This window comes from Mus pahari, chromosome 5 (assembly GCF_900095145.1).
Source record: "Mus pahari chromosome 5, PAHARI_EIJ_v1.1, whole genome shotgun sequence".
Taxonomy (NCBI): Eukaryota; Metazoa; Chordata; class Mammalia; order Rodentia; family Muridae; genus Mus; species Mus pahari.
Genome location: NC_034594.1, coordinates 93,143,280 through 93,155,025, shown reverse-complemented (window position 1 = coordinate 93,155,025; position 11,746 = coordinate 93,143,280). Strand labels below are relative to the sequence as shown.

The following is an 11,746-nucleotide window of genomic DNA, read 5'->3' as shown; positions in this document are numbered from 1 at the left end:
TGCACAGACTAGACACTGAGGGACCCTGGACACAATATGACTCTCTCACCTGCTCTGGCAGACAGATCCCTCACAGGTGGCCACCTTTCCTCTAGCTAGAAAGGTGCCCAAATTTCTGGAGCCTGAAACAGGGTCTGTCCCAGAAGTTAGGTTGCTTCTGTCTGTCCCAAAGCTGTGTAGCTTCTGTGGTCCACACACTTGCCAGCACAGATTGGAGCCTAGGCGAACTAGAGCAAAGATGGCTCTCCTTCAAGCTCAGGCCTTGAGACTCCTCCCGGGCAGACACCCCTCNTCGGGTGGGAAAGGTGCCGGATGACTGGAGCCAGAAATGGGATCTTTCCCAGAATCTGTGTCGCTTCTGCAGGCTGTCCTCTCCCCAGCAGTGCACCGGAGCAAAGATGGCACTCCTACTGGTTCAGGCCCCAAGACTGCTCCCGGGCAGACACCCCTCCTCTGGCGGGAAAGGCACCAGATTACTGGAGCCAGAAAGGGGATCTTTCCCAGAAGCTGTGTTGCTTCTGCAGGCTGCCCTCCCCCAGGCAGTGCACTGGAGCAAAGAAGTTTCTCCTACCGGCTCAGGCCTTGAGACCCCTCGGGGGGGGGAACCCCTCCTCAGGCGGGAAAGGTGCTAGATGACTGGAGCCAGATAAGGAGTCTGTCCCAGCAACTGTTTTGCTTCTGCATGCCGCACTCTCCCTGGCGACGCACTGGAGTAAAGATGGTTCTCCTACCGGCTCTCCTCTGGCGGGGGGAGTAATATTTTATAATTATTACATTTAAGTTGAGCATATTTGATAGGAATACCTCTGATAGTTTGAAACAAAATCTTAAAAGAAAAAGTTCCCCAGATACCTTGCATCAGGTCTAAGCTGATGATCTGCAGCAGTCATGTGGACTTCTTAGTACATGGATGAGATATGGTGCTGATCTGGTGCCCCCTCTTGCCCTCAATGTCAAGCCAGGGCTCTCTTGGATGAGCCATGATGGTGGTGAAGGGTATGGGAGCAATGTGGGAGAGTGTGGCTGTAGTAGACAAAGAACATGGTGTTACTGAACAGGATAAGCTCTTGGCCCACAGGCTGGCCTACAGCATGGATCAGCAGAAGCTATAGACCATACTGCTTGCCCTACTTGAGAGAAAGGACAGCTTGGAGTAGCAATGCTGCCCACAAGGTATAAGCAGAATAGTTGTGCCATGTGAGCCTTGGGGTGTTTAGCACCAAGGGCAGGGAGATGTGCAGCAGCCATGGGATCCTCCCCCCATGTGCCCTGCCTAGCCTCAATACCGCCCTGACTCTGGGTAATGGTAGGATATCCAAAGTGAGTCTAAGTGATAGTTCAGTAGTTTCAGATAGTTTCTGGTGCTTCAGAAACCAGAAACCTTGAATAAAACCAATGACTAATTGCAATTAATATTTGCATGTAAATGGACAAAACAATGTACTGTGGATCACACTGCAAATTGCAATGCAATGTCAGTGAACAAATATGTGATAGAGAGGTGGGAAAGATGGAGGAATTGAGTGGGTGTGCTGTGGAGAGAGGCAGAACTAGAGAGATGACAGCTATGATGGGTGTGGGAGAAGGCTATGTTGGATGGGGGGCATGATATTGCCAAGCAGAGACAGCATAGTGATGTATAGCAGATTGGACTTCACTTAGGCTCTACTCCAAAATATGCTGTCTAGTCCCATCATGGTTCTGAGCAACGACAGAATGCCCAAGATTCAGAAATATTCATCTCCTTGAAAGACCTCTAGAGTTCATGCTGTAGCTGGGGAACATTTTGGTCTTCATGATCCATACTGTCACCACAGGCTATGTTGATCCCTGAGGTCCATGTGGATATCTGTGGTCTGTGCTGCCACCAGATGCTATGCTGATGTCCATGGCCCATGGTACCACCAGAGGTCATGTTAGTGTCCTTGGTCTCTGTTGTCTCTGGGGGTCATCTTGATGTGTGTGGACTATTTTGCAATCTGAGGCCATATTGATGTCTGTGGTCCTGCTGTGCCCAGGGACATGTGGATATCTGTGATTGTCTGTCACCAGAAACCATGTGGAAGTTTGTGATCTGTGCTCCTGATGACAATAAAGAGCAAAGAAGCTTCTTTCAAACTGGTATTGTGCCCAGATTGCAAAAACCCCAAAGAGACCACCAGGAACCACAACTCTGATGCAAGCACATGAGAGTCTTTATTCAAGTTTGAGCTTGGGTTACAAACCCTCCCCACAAATCTTTGTAGGTAGGAAAAATTATAGGTCGAAGGTTTGGTGGCTAGGTTGGTGTCCCAATCCATGCACTGGAAGTTTTGCCTGGTTACAGGATGTGGGCAGTTCATTTCCTCAATTGTTAGGAGTCTTAGCTGCAGTCACACTCATCATTTACTTGGAGTTTCCACTGCCCTAGATTTTTAGCCTCTCCAAGAAATGCTCCCTCCCATTCCAATGATCTCTCTTCATCCATGTTCCCCACATGTGATCCCTCCTGTTCCCATCTCCTACTTCCTCATCCCTGTCCAGTCCCTTTTCCTTTTCTACCCATAATGTATATTCTGTTTCCACTTATTGCCCCCAACTCCCTTGGGCCTTTCATGTTACTTAGTTTCTCTGGGTATGTGGATGGTAGAATGGTTATCCTTTGCTTTACAGCTAATAACTACTTCTAAGTGAGTACATTCCACATTTGTCTTTCTGGGTCTGTGTTACTTCACTAAGGATGATCATTTCTAGTTTCCTCATTTTTTTGTGTGAAGTTCATGATGTCTTTGTTTTTAATAGCTGAGTAGTACTTCATTGTGTAAGTATACACCATTTTCCTTCTCCATTCTTCCATTGAGGGACATGTAGGTCGTTTCCACTTTCTGGCCATTATAAATGAAACCATTATGAGCATAGCTGAACAAGTGTCCTTGTGGTATGGTGGAGCATCTTTTGGGTATGTGTCCAGGGTGGTATAGCTAGGTCTTGAGGTAGGTTGATTCACTACTTTCTGAGCAAAACCCAAATTGATTTACAAAGTGGCTGCTCAAGTTTGCACTCTCACCAGCAATGGCGGGGTGTTCCCTTTACATCCTTGCCAGCATGAATGGCCACTTGTGTTTTTGATTTTAGCCATTCTGACAGGTATAGGATGGAATCTTAGCATTGTTTAGATTTGGATTTCCCTAATGGCTAAGGTTGTTGAATACTTCTTTAAGTGTATCTGGATAATTAAAGATTCCTCTGTTGAGAATTCACCATTTAGATTGGTACCAAATATTTAATTTGGATTATTTGGTTTGATTATTTGGTTTAGTTTTTGAATGCTTTATATGGCAGAAGGCAGATATCTAAAATATATAAAGTACTCAAAAAACTAGACATAAACATAAAGACCAAGAAACATATAAATGCAGAACTATTAGAATTACTCATGACTTCTCAAAAGAAACTTTAAAAGCTATAAGGGCCTGGCCAGATGACTTACACAGATGCCAGCACAGACTTCTATACCCAGAAAAACTTTCAATCACCATAGACAGAGACAAGATATTCTATGAAAAAATCAAATTTGAACAATATATTTCTACTAATCCAGCCCTACAGAAGATCCTAGAAGGAAAACTACGACCTAAGGAGGGTAACTACACCCAAGAAAACACAAGAAGTAGAAAATTCCATGACAGCAAATCCAAACACATACGTACACACGCACGCACACACACACACACACACACACACACACACACACAAAACCATGACTACCATCACTACCACCCACTGGTAATTAATAGCTCTCAAAATAAATGGTCTCAATTTCCCAATCAAAGGACACAGTGTATGAGAGTGGATGCATAAACAGGAACCATCATTCTTCCACATACAAGAAACACATCCCAGCAACGAGATAGACAGAATTAAGTGCTGGAAAAAGGTTTTCCAAGCAAATGGACACAAGAAACAAGCAGACATAGCTATAATAATAAAATATATAATAAATACCTAGTAAAATAGGTTTTCAACAAAAGTAATCAAAAGATATACAGAAGGACACATCATAATCATCAAAGAAAAATATGTCAAGATAATATTCAATGCTGAACATCTATTCCCCAAATACAAAGGCACTTACATTTGTAAAAGAAACATTACTAAAGGTTAAATCACACATCAAACCCTGCACATTAAATGTGGGAGACCTCAACACCCCACTTTCACCAAAAGACAACTCATCCAGGCAGAAACAACAGAGAAATAATTAAATTAACCAAGATTATGAACCAAAGAGACTTAACAGATATCTGCAGAGCACGTCACCAAAACACAAACAATTCACCTTTTTCTCAGAATTTTATGGAATCTTCTCCAAAGTTGATCATATAGTCAGTCACAAATGAAGCCACAGCAAATACAAGAAAATTCAAATAATGCCTTGTATCTTATCAGACGACCATGGATTGAAGCTGGACTTGAACAACAAAAGAAGGTCTTCAAACTCATGGAAACTGAACAAAGAGAACTAGTCAAAGAATCGGTTAAACCAAGAGCTGGTTTGTTGAGACAAACCCTTAGCCAAACTAAAAGGCAGAGAGACACTGCCCAAATTAACAAAATCAGAAATGAAAAGGGAGACACAATAACAGACACTGTGCTTGTTTAACTGGATGTCTGCACGTAGAAGAATGCTGATAGGTTCATATTGATCACCCTGCACAAAACTCTAGCCCCAGTGACCTAAACATAAAGCCAGATGCACTAAATCTAATAGAAGACAAAGTATGGAATAGATTTGAATTCATTGGTACAGGAGAAAACTTTCTGAATAGAACACCAATAACTCAGTCACTAATATCAACAATTAATAAATGGGACCTCATGAAATAGAAAAGCTTTTGTAAGTTAAAGGATACTACCAATAGGACAAAATGACAGCCTACAGATTGGGAAAAGATGTTCACCCACCCTACATCTGACAGAGGGCTAATATCCAAATATATAAAGAATTTTAGAAGTTGGACATTTACAATAAAAAACAATTAAAAATGAAGTACAGCATTAAGAATTCTCAACAAAGGAATCTCTAATGGTCCCCAAACCACTTAAATGTTTGACACCCTTAGTCATCAGGGAAATGCAAGTCAAAATAACTCTGAGATCCAACCTCACACCAGTCAGAAAACTCAAGCAACAGCACATGCTGTCCAGCCATGATAAGAGAAATTTGAAAATAACTGGGAACATGTAAATTTCAATAATTCAGGTCTTTGAGCCAAAGATCTCTTCTGTACAGATTTCATTCAGAACTGACAAGAGGAGCCTGTGGTTTAGAGGGCACAGACACCGGCTACCAGTCTAGCTGCTTTATCGAGACAGTACCGACAACGCGCTGTTTAAATATATACTTGGATAATTACACATGTCCAGCTGTGGGAGGAAAAAACCCACTAAAGTAGAGGTGAGATGAATGGCCATACATTTAAAATGTGCTGGTATCAGAATGGGGAAAAATGATTTTGATCTTCAAAGCAAGTGTAATTTGTGGAAAAGCCTGAGAAATCAATTTAGTCTCAAGGGAACAGGGGATTAACTAGTATTTGTGACTTCCTTTGGCATTATTTGGATGCAATATACATCCCTTAATCTCCTGCTTGTAGTGCCTTTTTTTTTCACTGAAAAAAAAAACCTACCGTGTTCACAAGAATGAAATGAGATGCTTGTGGATAAAGTAATAATATCCATTCCCCACCTTTACCTTCTTAAGCTATTTTTCTTCTGAGTTTAATAAATTATTTTTGCTTTGCCCTCAAGAATATTTACCCCAGAAAACCAATTTCAGCAGAGAATCAGTTCTCAAACTCTTCATTTTGGAGTTCCAGTTTTAGGAGCTGTTTCATGGAGGAGGATACCTATAGATGCAGAGAACCTCCCCCTCTTTAGAATGCTCACACTACATGGGAGGGTCAGGTGTCAGAATTCTCCAGGATGGCAGAAACTGTTTTGAACAGTGTGAAGAAATTTTAGAGTCCTCTTTCTTCTCACCCAATGTCTAAACTTCTTCCCTTTCATGTGGAAGTCTTGACTTGACTCAATTCTAGTTGTGTTGGTTAGTTCTTTCTTTGTTTTGTCAACTCCATACATGATTGAATAATCTGAGATGAAGACATGTCAACTGAGTGGTTGCCTCTGTCAGATTGGTCCGTGGACACTTCTGTGGGCATTTTCTCTCTTAATGATTAACATGGGAGGGCACACGTGGGTAGTTCCAATGAGTGTTTGGACCTGGATTAAGTAACAAAAAAACCAGGCTGAGCAAGCCAAGAGGAATGAGCCTGCAAGCAGCATTCTTTTGTGGCCTCTGGAGCCTTTTCTGCCTCCAGGGTGCTTCCTTGAGCTCCTGCCTCTGACTTCCCTTCATGATGAACTGTACATTGTAAAGTGAAATGAACCCTTCCTCTGAGAGTTGCTTTTGGTCATGGTGTTTAAAAGCAAACTAAGACAGTCATCTTTCTGTCACTTCTTTAAGGCTCATCAGTTGCAATTTCAGCAAAATCCCTGTCCAATAAACGCTATTGTAAGATCTGAATTTGCATCCTTCAAAGAAACAGTACTGGACTATCTATTAGTTAGAGCTCTCTGGTGGAAGAGAACTGAATACATTATAAAAAAGGGATTTATTAGATTGGCTTATACAGCAGGGGCTGGGTAGTCCAACAATGGCTGTCAGCACACTAGAGAGCCTGAAAACCCATTTCAGTGTATAAGGCTCAGTAGCTGCTCCATTCATAAGGCTGGATGCCTGAGCAGTCCCAATCTGGTGCTGAAGGCTTAGAGAATTGCTGCAGAGCTGCTGGTTAGTAGCCCTTGTTAGAAGGCTGGAGAAAATCAGGTTCTGATGTCAGTGAAGGATGGCAGCTGAAGTGACACTGACAACTCTGGGACAGATACGCTCACTAGAAAGCAGCAAAGCCCGACTGGTGACACTGTTTTACGATTGGACGGCTTTAAATCTGAACTGCTGCTGGGAGATGCAGCCTGCTATGGGTGAGAGTCTTCTCCCTTCAATTAACTCTTCTAGATCTCTCATCAAGTCAACTATCAAGATTAATCAACTTGGGCAAGTTAGATAGCAGATGAAAGCATATGCCACCAAGCCTAGTGCCCTGAGTAGGATCCCCAGAACACAGGTGATGGGTAGATGCAGGTCCCTCAGATTGTCCTCTGATCTCTGCATGGGTGCCATAATATGTATGTGCTCCAATCCCAGTTCTTGGTTTATTGCCACAGACATAAGACACTATGCTTGGTTTATGTAGTTCATTGAATAGAACCCAAGTACACTACCAACTGAGCTAAATCCCCTGCCCATATTATACGATTATCACTTCTGTTATATAGAAGTGATTTGTGCAGTTTAAAATAGAAGAGATTTTTGACTGTTTTCTTTTTTTTCTTTTTTGGCTATATAGAAAAGCAATTTATTCCATTATAAGGGCTTACACAGTCATGGAGAGTAACAGGCCTGACGGTAAGACAGGTCAACCAAAATGGAGATGGCATCAAACTATAGTGGTCAAAGACTAACCTCTAAAAAAGCAACTTTCATCAAGGATTAATTTAATTTTAAAAACAAATACAAACTACCAATTCACTCTTTCTCATTTTGACAGTTCACCAGTGGTACAACTGCCAGGTAAAAACATACATCTTTACAACTTGATGGTCCCAAGTTAAAAAAAAAAAGAAAAGAAAGAAAGGAAGGAAGGAAAAACCACACACAACCCAAAACAGGCTTTGTTCAGCTATCTGGCCACAATTGGAGCCACCAACGAGGCTTTGCTGAATTAAGCCCCCCCCACCCCCAGTTAAGATTTAGAAAACACCCATGGTCTGGACTAATAGCATTGTTGATGGCACCCATTGTAGTTGGGTAGCTGAACAAAGTTTGTATCTTAAACCAATGTTAAGTCCATCTCGGGGTTCAGAGAAAAACAAGGAGAGTCTAAAATCACAAGTGCAGACATGTCTAGGATCCTTGCCCTTCTGGATGCACATTTCCTTCACCGTCTTCATCATTATAAATGTTCTCTGCCATCTGCCACCTTGGATGATATTGTCTTCTGATACAGAATCATTGGGATTCCAGGAGAAGTCAGATATCTTGGTAGTGTGACCACCACAAATAAACAACTCTGATGGGCCATTCTCTGCATCTTCTGGAGACGGTTCTCCAATTTTACTTAGGTCCTACTTGAAGCTAAGATAGTCTCATTGTGAAGTAACCATTGAACTTGGAATATTTCATCCTTATGTGATCTCACAAGGCAACAGTCTTGTCAGCCAACCCTGTGGAAAGAATGAACTCATTTGAAAGATAAGCAATTCACTTCAGCTGTGTGAGCATCAACTGAGTGGCTTAGCTTGGAAGTATTGTTTGAATGAGTGTCTCAAACCATAAGTTTCTGATCATAAGCAACTGTCCCAAACAGAGACCCGTGGAGCAGATGGCAGGAAACGTCTTCCACTACTGCTGTATTCCCTGTAAAGATAGTCTTTGCATACATCGCTTTTCCTTCTCTTGGAACTGCACTGATGTTCCACAGGCAGATGGTATGGTCATCTGAAGCACTAAGTAAGTGCCCGGTGAGATTGGATTCCAAGAAAGCCCATAATCTTTCTTCTGATGTTCAAGGAGATGCAAATCTGAGTTGCATTGCCAGGCCCTGTTTACTTCTCTTTCATGGTTGATCTTGATTTCTATTTCAATTTTCCCACTGACAGAACCAAAACCTCTAAATTTGCCTTTTTCACTGTCATAATGGGATGCATCAAACTGAGAATCATCATTAAGGAGCTGGACACTGGCTATCAGCAGGTGGTTTTGTTCATCTGATGTGTGTGTTCTCAGGACAAGCTGATGAATGTTGAAATCTTTCCCTTCAGGCCTAGTCACATCTGGAAGCCACTGGCCAGTTAAGCTGGGCCACTCCAGATCATGGGTCATCACCGAATCATAAAGAAAAGGGGTGTTCTTCTTCCATATTTTTTTACTTCTCATGGATCACATGTTCTTCCACTAAGTCATTAAAGGCCGCTTCCTTGTCAGCCAGGGCAGCAGGCTAGCCAGGAGGGGTTGGGGGATCCCAGGGCCATGCATTGCAGGAGGGGTGGGGAGGCTATGTGCTGACTGTTTTCTTAAGAAAATGATACATGTTTGGGGTGAAGAACAATCTTGAAATCCAGAGTTTATCAAGATACAAACTATACATGTAATGAAATGTAATTCTGCGATTAGTCCATGGCTAAGCACTGAAAAGGGAGGGAGGCTGATTTCATGTGCTGATGTCATCAGCTCTTACTCACTTTCTATCAAGATTTTCTAAAATAATCATCCCTCACCCATTTATCTCTGTAAATGATTATTTTCTGGAAGGGTGGAAACACCCACTTCTACACATTATCCCTAGATACTCCCAGGAGGGTCTGAGATAGTAAAAAACAAATGCAAAATACTCTGGCAGAGAGTTTCAGGAATGATCATGTGGTTACTGAGATCTCCAGACCTACTCTGTCTGGAGATCAGCTCTTTATAAAGAAATCATGGGTGGCTTTGTAATTTCAAGTTGAAGTCCAAGGTCAATGAATTTCCAAATGCTGAACTGACCAAGAATCCAGGATATATGGCCCTGAAATATACCAGCCGGACATTTTCCTGACAGCTTGACCTCAGGCCTGAGCAGGTTTGGATTGTGAGCCTCAGATTAGACATCAGCCATCTGTGAAGACTTTTTCACATGAATTTCAAGATATAGGAACTCATAAAACATTCAATATGTCAGCTTGGGCCTCTGGCTTGTTTGAAAAGGACAAGATGAATTTCAACAGGTTGTAATTTGTTTGAGGATGCTATGAATAATCTAAGCTGCTATTTCAAATATAACCTAGTTTTAAGAGGTGTTTTACTATTCTATTTTGAGTGTGCCTGGGGATCCTGCTGAGGGTATTACACATCACATTAAAATAAGGTCAATTAAAAGCACCGTGAGGGATTTTTTTCCCTTCATAATGAGATAGAGCTGCAGATTTGTGATTAAAATCCTATTTGTTAGTACAGAGGAAGGGAGGGATTTCTAGACAAGCTCTAATTATGCTGAAGGCTGTGCTATGAAGTCTCATGGGTCACAGTTTGTCATAAATTCCTGAACTTTCTAATGAGGCATTTACTGAATAGCTTTGCACTTGGGCTCCAATTGGCAGAGGTGACTTCTGTGCCACATGGTATATGCTTAGGTTTTGGATTAAAGTGGAAGACTGCCAACTGCATGTAAGAAATTACTTTTTCAAAAAAATTGACAACTACATACATGTTCTCTTCCATTTGAGAAAGGGGGGGGGTCGGAGGTAAAAATGACAGAGGATAAGGAAAGATGGAGGCATTGTCATCATCTAGGGTCCCCCACTCCATTCTGTTGCTATTACTGAATGTCTGAGATTAGGTAATTTATGGAGGAATAAACTTATGTTGGTTTATGATTTGGAAAGCTAGGAAGTCCACGATAGGACATCAACATTTGAGGGAGGCTTTGTTCTGCTTTGACTCATAGTAGAGGATTAGAGCTGTGATCAGGACAGTGAGAAGTCCAGGGCAGCTTTAAGACAGTTGACAATAGTAAGACGTGATCTAAACTTAGGAGAAAGGTATTAATACACCCTTAAAGACAGAGACCTTGTGATCTAACTGCTTCTGAGTGATCTAACCACCTTTCAATATAACTAAACTGGAAATCACACAGCATGGGTTTTGGTAAGGAAAAAGGTCAGTTGAATCATGTCAAAGGAAAAGAGTGCAGAGGTGGATTTTGGACAGACCTCAGTGCTGAGTGGCATCTGTCACTTATAATTTGTACATGTTGGGGAAGGACAGCTTCTGAGCTTCTTCATTCTCATCTATACTGAAATAATGGTATTTTGTACCTTTTGGGTTTTCTGAAAGATAAAATGTGAGAAGACAGCAATCTGTCTATTCAAGGGACTTAAATAATAGATAACCCCAGCTGTTCGGAGAAACAGCAGTTGCCACATGAATGGGTCATGGTTGTTAGTTATCGTTCCTGACTTGGCAGAAAGTAGGAATCACCTAGGAAGGAGTCTCAATGAAGAATTACTTAGATTTGGCTGGACTAAAAAGGCATGCCAAGAGGAGATTTCCTAACTAGGTTAATTGAAGTGGGAGGAGCCTTACTAAACATCAGGCTGAAATCCTGGCTGAATGAGGAGAGAGTGAATTGATCAGTAATAAGCATGTATTGAGTCATTGCTCTTTGCTCGTCTGTGTAGATGTGAGTAGCTGCTACATGTCCCTCCAGATTTGACTTCTCCACAATGATGTACTGTAATCTGGAATGCTAAGCCATATAAATATTTTTCATTAAGTGAGTATTATCAGGGTATTTTCTCATGGCAATAGTACAAAGAGCCAAAACACGACATTCCTCTTCTCTCTGTGCAGTAGGGACATGAATATAGTTTTTGTCAGATAGTTGTCATTCATTATGTAAGTCATTCCAAAAATAGTGACTAAATACATTATTTTACAGCAGTTAGCACTTGCTATCACCAAGGTCAAAGTTTGCTGTGATTTGAATGAGAAATGTTCTCCACGGACTCATATAGTCATTGTTTTTAATAGCTGAGTAGTACTCCATTGTGTAAATGTACCACAGTTTCTGTATCCATTCCTCTATTGAGGGACATCTGGGTTCTTTCC

The 11,746-nt window shown here is 41.6% G+C and overlaps 1 pseudogene; it reads right to left on the bottom strand.

Annotated features, from left to right (window-relative positions):
- Window positions 1-8,005: 8,005 nt before the first annotated feature.
- On the bottom strand, window positions 8,006-8,998 carry LOC110322450 (annotated as a pseudogene).
- Between the last annotated feature and the right edge of the window lie 2,748 nt (window positions 8,999-11,746).